We start from the raw sequence: 12,854 nt of genomic DNA on the forward strand, positions 1-12,854 counted from the left end.
CCTGTTAAAGTACAGAAACTTTTTCCTTTATCTAGTTGATTCGTTTTGGGGTTTTTTGTTGTTTTGTGTTTTTTTCTGCTTATTCCTTGTCCTCCCTGGCTAATGTCAAAGCCAGTCTTTCTGCCATTTTGAATCTGGAATGTGTCATTCTGCTCTTAAAAATTTCACTTGGAAGAATCCTGGTGTTTTTCTAATGTAATTTCACGCTGCTTCCTAATTTTCTGCAAATTTCAGATGTGTTTCATATAGTCAGAAAGTCCAGCCTTTAATTTCTGTATATGTTCATTTCTTCTCAAAAGCTAGGATAAAAGATCTTCTCTAGAGCTGTCCCATTGAAAGTAGTCATCTTTTGAGTCAGTTTCCATTGAGGCAATTGATTTCTTGCTCACCAACTGTGAGATCTTAGTAGCACTTCCTGATCTCGGAATGAAAGCAGTCTCTTCTACAATTTTCTTTACTAGTTTTTCAAACACTTTTGCTGTGGGGCTATCCTGCACTGATGACTAGCTCTTGAACCAACCAAGGCCTACATTCTTTACAGCTTGGACTATGATGTCCTCTACAAAGAGGTCTGACCCCAGCCTGCCTCTCCCCGGCCTGCCCTTCCTTCTGCCAGATGCGAAACATGTACAGAGGTTTTCCTGTGGTTGTAAATGATCATACTTTACTCCCCACCCCCTTTCTCTTTCATACAACCTTCCTTTTTTATTTAAAGAAATAATGGTGGTGAAAAAAATTATATGCAAGAGTTCCAGTCAATAACCAGATATGCATAATAATTTTAATTATTGCTGATATTTGTAGTTTTCTTTGAGATGTGTCTTAAGACATGAACCTAAGAAATGACTAAATATCCCATGCTCAGTGACACACTTAAGATTTTCTTGTGACATAAACATGATTGCCTGCTTAAGGCACCAATTCAAAGTCGTATATTATTTTTTTGACATGAGCATTATCCAGTTTTCAACTCCTCTGAGGTATCGTATTTCACTAATCTATTATCATTTTTTTCAAAGATCTTGATAAAGGGCAAGTTTAAATTGTATAATTTATGTGACTAGGAAGTTAATCAATAAGCTAAGGAAATATGTCACCAAAACACAATTAATTCTAGAGCACTTTTTTTTTAACTGGTCTTATAAACCAAAGACATTTAAGGCAAATGAAAGTCCCAACCATCCTGCCTGGATGAATGTTGACAGTCTGTCACATATCTCCATCCCCTGATGCCCTTTGTCATTTTCCCTTTTAATTTGTAGAAGTTCTAAAAATACAAAAATACTTTCTAAGATTAGTAGCATTAATATGTTGAAAGAGCAACACCATTTTTAAGTGTTGTTTTCTACTGCTGTTGTTTGGTAAAATTAGCTCCATGATTCCACCCAGTGGGATTATTTAATGAAAAGATTAAGGAAAGAAGAAGAGAAAGAGAAGGGGAAAGAATAATAGGAAGAGGAGGAAGTGAAAGAAAAAGCCCGCGTCGGGCTCTGGGCTGATGGCTCAGAGCCTGGAGCCTGTTTCGGATTCTGTGTCTCCCTCTCTCTCTGCCCCTCCCCCGTTCATGCTCTGTCTCTCTCTGTCCCAAAAATAAATAAATGTTGAAAAAAAAAAAAAAAGCAAAAACACTTTTATCTTTTCAAATCCCATGGCTGGAAAACATGGGTGTCTAATTTTACCTTTGACCTCAGTGCCATTTTTCCAAGTATATTCACTGCTGAGCTACACTTAAAGTACTTCACCTCTGTTTAACAAATATGATCTTGCTATGGCATAAAGTATAGTAATAAAAATGTATGATTAACAATATTAGTCCAATAATGAATTTGACAATATCTCATTCTAATTTAGCAATCTAGAAAAACATACATTTGTAGCTCCAACTTAATACTCCTTGAAAATATGTTTAAAATGAGGCCATTTTATTGCCTTAACATTTAAAAATTCCTTTCAGTGGCACTATTTCAAATGGGTACAGAAGAATTTTATATAGAAAGATACATAAAGATACGTATCATTTTTCTCATTAAAAGCAATTTAAACAAATTTCTAGAGTTAGTAAATCTTTAAATTCCATTGATTCATTCACTCAACAAATATCCATAGAGATTCTACCAGGTATTGAGACCTGGATATAAAGATAATGAAAAATAATGTCCTTCCTCACAGAGTTTCCTTTTATGTGAGGAGACAGTCAGTAGGCATACAAATAAACACAGAATATAATCTCAGATCATGATAAACAGTTGAATAAAATAATAACACATTAAGGAAATATTATGTTAGCCTTGAATGTTCTAAGGAAGTGATATTTAACAAAAAATGTTATAGAGGAATAGGATAATGTTGAAGAACATTCCAGAATGAGAGAGTACAAAGAGAAAGGAGTAAGGGGTGGACACGAAATCAAATAACATGACAACAGTAAGTTTTGCTTTTGTCAAATAAGCATATAAAGCCTAAAAATTATAAAACATTTTGAAGACAGCTACTGATTTATTATAAAACATAGTTGGACCAGCTTAACCAAAGACTTTGAGAATCATCTATATTCTCCTGATAAAAGCAAATAGCAAAAATTAGTTTTATTTCAATTATTTTGAGGTGATCATGAATTTGTAAGGCCATGTTTCTGCATACCTAAATTATTTTTTTTGTTTCTCCATAATTCATCTTCTTCTCCATTTTAAATCAACATTTTATCTGACGGGAAAAAAACTTAATATTCAATTTCAAGTCAGTGAAGTTATTTCAAACCCTCTCCTTCAGTGACATAAATTCAAGCAGGCTTACAAAACACATGATGTGGAAGTAGGAGGCTGAAAGTAGAGGTCGGAAATAGGATCCTGTTTTATTTTCTCATCTGTTAAAGTTCAAACTCCTGGTGGGTCTACTGATTTTTCACTATATTGGCAACTGCTTAGGGATTCTGCCTTCTCACTGAGTTAACAACCACATAAGACACAGCTGTTTTCTGCTCTGGACCTGTGTCATCACCACAAGATTCTCAAGGTCTTCATCTATCTCAGTCACAAAAGAAAGCAATGGCTGCTTCCTATTATCCCATGAGGGCATGTGTAGACCAAAGATGCATTCCCAAAGCTCCTTTCAAAAAAGGATCTGGGGTCCATCTGTAGGGAGTGTGGTTTACAGACCATCTCTCACTGTCAGTCACTTCTTGGTCTGCCTCACCAGCTGTGAGTTGTCTTGCCTGCACTCATGCACATTGCTGGGTGGCTCACACCAATGGCAGAACAAGTTCCAGCCATTTCAGCCAACTCAGGAAACTCTGGCGATTCTTGTTCCAAAGTTGCCCTTGAGGTTGGCCAAGGCTGTATCACAGATTTCTGTCATGTCCTGTTTCTTTCCCCCTCCCCTTCAAAGATGTTAAACCCCTAATGAACGTCCTGTACCCCAAACTCTGCCTTAGCATATGATTCTGGAGAACCTCACTTTTAAAGGGGCTTACATTTATTTAATGAGCCTACTGCACACACTTCTACCCAGGCATCTGGTGGTTGAGCCTGTTCTATTTTCCCACATTACGTATATCTGAGGGATGTGCCATTCTGCCACACAGACAACCAGGTGGAAGATGAATCACAAGTCCCCTCCAATATCCCTTCTCCAAATGGTGGTGAGAGTGTCAAGTTTTTGTCACCCAGCGGAAGTAACCTCAGAATAAGAGGCAAAGCATGAGGGTCCTTCTCAGTGACCAAAGCCATTCTCCTACATTGTTTTCTTCTCTCACCTCTGCACTGGAACTCTAAAAACTGATTTAGCAAGTATTCTCCCACACATGGGGTCTGATGTCTGGATCATGGCTTTTTGTCTAAGTTTAAATGTAAAAATCCATACCTTTTTTCTGTGTTCAGGAAATTTTAACTACCTCCAAAAAAAATGATGGATGGATCATGTTAAACAGCCTGGGCTAAAGAGAAGTGGGAAGATCATAGAATATAAGTAAATTTTAAAAAAATTAAAAATAAAATAAATAAAACATAGGTTTCAAATGACATCTGACCCCCATCTCTTTGGAACAGGCACATCATCACATGATCAATCTAAGCTTTTCCCTAGGTTTTTTAATAAATTGAGCAGGACATGGGATAAAGAGTTCTTACAACCTGATGACTAAGTTACAAGGAATCCTGGAAATCTAGGTGTCATGTATACCCCTCTCCTGCCCCTATACAAAAAAAAGTTCAGCTCATGCCAAAATGCAGAGAAGAGCAAGATGATAGATTTAGAATCAAACAAAACCACTCTTACAGCATCAAGCCCCTGTCTCAGTACCTCTGGAGCCCAGAATTGTCCTCATTCCTGCCTTCCTGAAGCTGATGTTTTGCTCTGCCTTCGATTCTGAAAATTCTACCAGATTCCTTCTAATATTGTTTTTCCATAAGCTGGTATAACTCAGTGTTCATTATATGCAAATAATATGCTTTACAAAACTACATTGGAACATTTAACTGCTTATTAAGGACCTTTGGCCTGTGAATTGTACCCGCAGTTACCAACCATTGTTGTTCCCACTCTATCAACATGCATATGCACATACACATAAGTGCACACCCGTACACACACACACGTGTCTAGGCCAAGGAATTATCTGAATGGCAACTTGATCAACTTAATATACTCATGTATTCCCAACTCAGAAAACCATTTCAGCATGTTTATCTTGGGCCATTTATATCTGTATCATTTATATGTAAGATCTAAGCAAGATGTGCTTGATTGTCCTAGTGTTGAGGATCATACCTTCTTCCTTAAGAAAGTCCAAACATCTCATTCGGCTAAGCGTCCGACTTCAGCTCAGGTCAAGATCTCGCAGTTCGTGGGTTCGAGCCCCACACCGGGCTCTGTGCTGACAGCTCAGAGCCTGGAGCCTGTTTCAAATTCTGTGTCTCCCGCTCTCTCTGACCCACCCCGTTCATGCTCTATCTCTCTCTGTCTCAAAAATAAATAAACGTTAAAAAAACAATTTTAAGAAAGTCCAAACATTCCTGAAAAAAATTAGTTTTATAGCAATGCACTTAGCAATGCAAACCCTCAATAATTCCAATGATCTCTGGTTCTTACTGGTTCTATTACCCAATCCTTGACATTACCCAGTCCTTTACATGTATTTCCTGAAGATTACATAATGTTAGCGATTTCTGATGGCATAACATATTTTCCAGAGTCTGTTTTTCAAATTTCACCTTGAAAATTTTCTCAGCTGCTTGTTATTGAGATTTGATGGACCTAAATGATCATGGCTACCTTGGAGGCCCAGAAGAACTCCAAATGTTGGCTCTCCACCCTGTGCATGTAATTCTTTTCAACGTTTATTTATTTTTGGAACAGAGAGAGACAGAGCATGAACGGGGGAGGGGCAGAGAGAGAGGGAGACACAGAATCGGAAGCAGGCTCCAGGCTCCGAGCCATCAGCCCAGAGCCTGACGCGGGGCTCGAACTCACGGACCGCGAGATCGTGACCTGGCTGAAGTCGGACGCTTAACCGACTGCGCCACCCAGGCGCCCCCTGTGCATGTAATTCTTAAAGGAACTCAGCACAACAGAACACAACCATTCACTTCATGTGAGTAATGAAACCTCAAAACCATATTTAATGTGGGATGTCTTTACTAGGAGGGTGGGGATATATCACAATATAACAAATGCAACCAACAGGCACAGCTTAAAACAATTCTGCACAGTTATAGTTAAGTGGTGATAAAAATAGTAATTGTTGCTTTCAATGTAGCTTAACTCCAAGGCCATAAATAAGCCTAGAAATCTAACCCAAAACCTAAATATCTAAGCCAGATATCTAGCCTAAAAGCAAGACTATCTGTGCTAGAACTCTTAATCCCCAAAAATAGCCTTAGCTCTATTTTCAAGAAGGAATTCATCATCACTCAGCCTACCTCGAACTTCCTCTTCCTCACTTAGTAGCAGCAAAACTGATTAACTGATATTCACATTAACTTCTATTTGTATCCCTAAATATATTCCATTATTGGTATTCTTCTATATGTGCATTAGTGTCTATATATTTCTTCCATGGAATCTACATTGATTGCGCCACAGCCTTACCTGAAACTGTACACTCTACAATATCTCTCTGGACTTTTCTTCACCCTCATTTGCCATCTAATAATTCAACAGGTCCTAAGTGTGATGTCCATGCCTGGAGAAAATACTACTCTGAAAACCTCCAGGGTGCTTCCCATTCTCCTCGCCACCATACATGGCATAACCATAGGAGAACATGTCAGTGACCCTAATTACCTTTGTTCCAGTCTTGGAACAACAGTCTTGCTCAACAGAATGGATTATTTGATGTCTGTCTTGGAAGTAACCACCATAGTCAAAATGTTCTCCATTTTCTATGATAGATCTGAATACACAGCCTCACAAAGTAGATAATTAAGATTATAGACATGGTCATTTCCTATTTCTGAAAGGATCTCATAAATAATCCCAAATTAAAATTCCCTTATAACCTTATAGCGTCTATGATTTCTACCCAGTATAGGTACATAAATGATAGCTATTAAAATGGTAGTTATAACCGTACAAATTTTAATTTAAAATATTCTATAAATATTTACTAATTGCTTACAATATAACATCATGCTAGGATCAATAGACAATCAATAGTGAGGGAATAATTTGGATGCTTATTATCATAGAATTTAGAGACTGGCAAAAATGACCAATAAATTATCAAGTATAAATAAATGTGATTTTTGTGACATAATAAATAAAATAGAAACTACAGGATGCTACAGGAGCATGTAATGGAAATGCATGTTGGAGAGGGATGAGTCAAGAGGCATCAAAAGAAACTCTCTGCCAAAACTGATGGTTAGATTGAATCCTAAAAATTAGACAATCATCAAAGGAGATGGGGTAAAAGGGAGACATGGGAAAAATTTTGAGATTCAAGCAAAGGAATTGTAATAATAAAAAGGCTGGGGGTGAAAAGCAAAATGAACTTAAGGAAGTTCATTCTAGCTGCACAAAAATCTAAATGAAAGGGAGAGAACTGGATGGGCAAGTAAGGGGCAGATAATGAAAGTTTGTGAAAGAGATGCTCAGAGAATTAGAATTTATTCCAAGAGCAATGGAAAATCACTAAAAGGTTTTTATGCAATGTTATAAATTTTCTGATTTAGAAAGAAAATAAGAACACAAGATATTTCTATCACTGCCATAACAAACTCTACTGCTTTTTTGAATCCACCTCCTGTTCCCCATGAAGGCAGATCCACTTCTTGCAATATGGTGAACTAGAAATTCTAAAAACCCTCACACTACAAAACCTCTAAGTAACACATTAAGTAAATATAAGAAACATTTTTTGAAACACAGAGTATGTCTGAAGAAAGTAACAGCATTTCAAGGAAATGTGGAAAAAAAAAAGTGAAGACTAATTCAAAAGTGTAGAGTAAACTAAAATCCAAACTGGAAACACCAAGTTGCTGGTGGAGTGGAGTGGGTGGAGTGTAATGCTGCTTCTACCGAGAGCCTTATGGATTACCTGCCTTGAGCCCTTACCCTTCCCACATAAAACTAGAATCCTCAAAGGGAGCATCTTCATGTGAAACAGTGAACTATAAAAATTCACCCATTTCCCACCAGAGTAAAATGTAAGGATGGGATATCTATTCTGCTCTGGCTCTACAATAGAGAGGAAAACAAATTTTTGCCAATAATTTATAACTACAGGCCTGACTTCAGACAAGTTTAGTGTTTGAATTCCCATTGGTTGCTGGGTCTAAATCTTTAAAGTTTAAAAATTAATATAAAATGTTGGGATGCTTGGGTAGCTCAGTTGGTTGAGCGTCTGATTCTTCTGACTCTTGATTTCAGCTCAGGTCATGGTCTCACAGTTCGTGAGATGGAGGCCGAGTCAGGCTCCATGCTATCAGATTGGGATTCTCTCTACTCCCTCTCTCTCTGCCCCTCACCCACTCGTGTAAACTCTCTCTCAAAATAAACGAATTTAGAAAAAAAGAAATTAATATAAAATGTTGCCACATTGCCTGGAGGCTGCTTAATCTCTAAGATTCTTGGTAGAACTAAATATAAAATCATTCTTAATGGATACACCTTAAATCTCCTTTACAGAAGATTGTCTACTGAGGATGAGTAAAATAGAAAACACAGAAGGAAACCACCACTGAGAGCAAGAATCAGCAGATACTATAAACAGCAGGTAAGAAACCTAAGACTTCAGATAACAAAAAAATCTCATATAAAAATTGAGAGGGTTAGAAACACTGAATTTTTAAAAAATCAGAAAAATTCAGACAGATTTGGAAAAGGATTAAATACAATTTCTAGAAATTAAATATGTAATAGAGAATAAAAACAGAAAACTAAATGAAGCTGAAAGCATGATTAGTAAATTGTTAGATAGTTAAAAGACTACCAAGAAAGCAATAAACATAGACAAGAATAATGATTAATATAGAGGAAATAAAATCAAGATGACACAAAAAATATTTGATCATAATAACATGGAAAATATGCTGAGAGTTATTAAAGAGAAAATATTCTAGGTAAGTTATATCATTTGAGAAGAAAGCAAAAATTCTGATTTCTTTAAACTTTGTTAAATATATATGTCAAAATTTTAAGGGCAACACTTACAGGAAAAAAGATAATCTCCCTTAATTGGAAATACATAATTTCCAAATGAATAGAGAGACTAAAAATCAAAATAAATTTTAGCAATCCAATAAAATACATAAGAAGGAAAATGTAAGCATAGGAAAAAATGGCATAAAATCCAAAAATGGAAATAAAAATTAACAATAATTACAATAAACACAAATGTAATTTTTAAATACCTAAAACATATGGACCCCAAACAATTACAAACAAAAGGATAGAAAAAAGACTGCAAATACTATCAAATGCTAATAGCAAATGCTAATCAAAAGAAAGCTGGTATAAGACAAAATAGAATTTATGGACCAAGACAAATGTATAAAAGTATTGTTATGCAAAAAAGAGTGAATGAATAATAAAAGGAAAGATTTACCAGGAAGACATTATAATTATAAATTAAACATGTATATACCTAATAACGTAACTTTAGATCATTCTAATTATCACAAAGAACTTATAAACTAGGTGCTAATATTATGCACATTCTACATGCACATGGAGAAACTTGGACACAAAGAAGTAAGTAATTTGTCCAGATTCACACATCTAGTACATGATAGAGCTGAGACATACCCATTTATACCACTGTCACTCAAGATTCAAAAGGTCATAAAAGTAGAGTTGAAATATAGAGCTGAAAACAGCTCTAGTTTATGACAAAAGGAACAAACTCTCTATTGATATTTTAAATGAAAAGTAGAAAATGAGTATATGCTTCCTGGATATCCATCTGTTAGCTGACCTGAGAGAATTAGTGAAGTCCTTCCTCTCTGTTTCTACAGCAATTATTGCCACTTCTCCTCTGGCACTTTAATGTTGCCTCATTTGATTAACCTTCTTAAATACATTATCAAATCTTTGAGTTCAAAAGTCATGGCTTAGAATTGTTCATTGCCTCCAGGGCACCATAGAGTATATACTATACATAAAATATATATAAATCTTCCATCCAATGTCTGACAAGTTGCAGGTAGTCAATAAATGCTAGTTACCTGAACACTTCACAATGGGGAGGTAAGAATGAGTTTAGGAGTCAGGCAAACAAGTTTAAATATCACCGCTGCTAATTCTTAGCTATTGACCAAAGTCAATTTTCTTAATTTCTCTGAGATGTGATTATCCCATCAGTTACCAGCCATACAATAATACTCACCTTAATGCTATATGCATTAAGTGACAATAGCGCATGAATAAATACTGGTACATAGTAGGTGCTCAATAACATTCATTATGCTTTCCTTCTATTAGATGACTGATTTTATATGGTCTTGATCCTAGAGTTTTATATTTGTCTGGGTTCTCCAGAGAAACAGAACCAGTGGAGGTTAAGAAGTGCCCAGATCTGCCCTATGTAAATTGGAGATGTAGGAAGGCCACCATTGTAGTTCAAAGGCTGAGAGCCAAAGTAGATTATGATTCCAGGCCTGAGGCCTGAGAACCAGGAGCACAAAGGACAAGAGAAGATTGATGTCCCAGCTCAGTGGCCAGGCAGAGAAAGACTAAATTCATCCTTCCTCTGTCTCTCTTTTTACTCAATTCAGGCTGTTGGTGGATTGGATGATGCCCACCCACACTGGGATGGGTCATCTGCTTTATTTAGTTCACCAATTCAAACACTAATCTCTACCAGAAACACCCTCACAGACATATCCAGAAATATTTAAACAGTTATCTGGGGCATTCTGTGGCCCAGTCATGTTGACATATAAAATTAACCATCACAAGTTTATTACAGACATCGGATCCAGAGTCAACACAAGTATTGCTCTTAAATTTTTTACAGTACACAATGTAAAACATAGATCACACCAATAGTACAGTCTCAGAACATCAGGAATAGTTCATTAACACCAAAACAATTTTCTGAAACACAATTTTAATGGATAGGATCTAAATTCAGAATGGATAAAAATAGCTACTGTGGCCACTACTTTTTAGCAAATTGAAACTACTTAGACAATAATAATCAACTCAGACAGAAAACAAGTACTTCAAAAGTTTTTAGAGGAATAAGATACTAGAAAATGATTCTAAAGGTATAGTATAATGCAGCCAGATGAAAAGTGCAGTCTTAAAAATACTCCCTTGTGTGATAAAATTAAGAATAGGGAGTTTTCTCTGTGTGGATATATTTTAATTAGGTTTATTAGGCAGACAGTGAATATAAAAGTTGGGTTGTCCAGGCTACAAATTCTACAAGATTAACCTACTTGAATAAGAAGAAAAAAAATGTGCATTTTTTTTTCAATCTGGATTTTTCCAGGTTGGACCTCCCACAGAAAAATCACATATTTTATTCTGAAAGAGTAAACTGCCCTTGTAATGAAAGAATGGGATCTTCAGGCACTTCTGACCTCTGTACCTTTAGTCAGACCCAAAACCTAAAACCTAAACCATGATAGATTATAAACTCCAAGGAAAAAGAGAATTTAAGCTATTTTAGAAAATTTCTTCACACTAATGTTCATGTCTAATACACCTTTACTTTCAGCACCTGGCATCGTATGGAGTAGGATTGTTGCTTCAATACATTAGCGAATGAACCTAAAATAGAAGCTAAAAATAAATTTCGATACTCACACCATTTTAAATTCAAGTCACTAATATAACATTTGTATCAGCTATATTTTGAATGAATGAATGAATAAAATTCAAATGAATAAATAAAAACTCATGTTTCAACAAAGGACAAAAATATTTGAACCAATCATGTCGGTCAATTTATCAAGCTATGTAAACATTTCCCTTTGGCATAAATAATTCTGCTTTTCCTTGATTGATCACAGATTTAAAATTTCCCTCTTTATTACTTTTTTTTTTAAGTAGGCTCCATCCCCATCGTGGAGCCCAAGATGGGGCTTGAACTCACGACCCTGAGATCAAGACCTTAGCTGAGATCAAGAGTCAACTGTTTAACCAACTGAGCCACCCAGCCACCCCAATTTTCCCTCTTCAAATATACTTCCACCAAAGTATAAGAGGGTAATATTTATCTATGGAACCTTAGCTCAACGGTACTTGAAAAACTCCCTCCTATCACCAGTAACAAGTCATTTTGCTGTTCACAACTTGCAGACGTTGCTATGCAACTATAATGAGAGAAAGAGAAATTTAAAGACACAGAATATATAGCACATGAATTAAGGTGTTAGAATAAAATCAGTTGAATATGTACATGTATGTGTAGGCAAATACTGTATAAATTATCAGCCTGTAATAAGCTGAAAGGATAGTATTTCTGTGAGAAAAAAATTAAAAAGCCAGAAGAAGCAGATTTTCCAGTTAGAAGCTTACAAAGTTCTTTCAGTTAATTAGGCCTATCATTTAATTTGATCACTAAACTGCAGCCTAGGCATAAGGCACAAAGAAAAGAACAGTGGGTGGACAGTTAGCAACTAAATTGGGCAGGCAGCACACACCAGTACAACTCTCTTTTTTTCCTTCTTCTATTTTGGGGAGGAAGAATATAAGAATATATAGAATGAGAGCTTTGTGCTAAATCGCGTGTGACAGTCATCATAACAGGATGGAACACATGGTGTTCAGAACCTCACACTTTAGTAAGAATGCAAGCAAAAATGAAAGATACACTAGAAATATATGTAAACACAGCCTATGTGATCCATAAAGGCAAAAGCATGACACAGAGGTGTTCCCACAGAGGTTTTTCTCTTCTACTAAAATAGTTTCAACTTCCAACAAGCTTTCTCCCAAAAAATCCCAAAGATTTATGTGCTAAAAAGATGTTTTTAAGTCTTTCTCACTAGGGAAGTAGTAGCGTAAATGAAACTGTGTCTCTGAAATCTGCTCGGGCAATTGCACTGCCTTTGTCAATGCCCTTCTGCTAAAGACCACCAGAGACACTCCTGTAGTTGAACCAGAAGGGTTCATTACTCACGGAAGCAAGGGAGAAGATGCATGGGGACTGTGGGCCATCTCAGTAATCGATGTTAGGAAGAATCTCTTGGAGGATTTTGGCTTTGGCTGGGTGCTTTTGAGGAGAGTCAAAGAGTCTCTAGATGATATAAGAAAGCAGGGACAATTCTGTGGGTGGGTATCTCAATAAATCTTTTCATTATGGACAGGCCTGAGTGAGGCTTAAACTGTCGTTGGTGATGAAATAGTAGTTTCTCATGTCAGCCAGGAGAAAGGGGGATGTTTGCTATTTTGTGGATGGCACAGTA

The sequence above is a fragment of the Lynx canadensis genome, chromosome B4 (assembly GCF_007474595.2).
Source record: "Lynx canadensis isolate LIC74 chromosome B4, mLynCan4.pri.v2, whole genome shotgun sequence".
NCBI lineage: Eukaryota > Metazoa > Chordata > Mammalia > Carnivora > Felidae > Lynx > Lynx canadensis.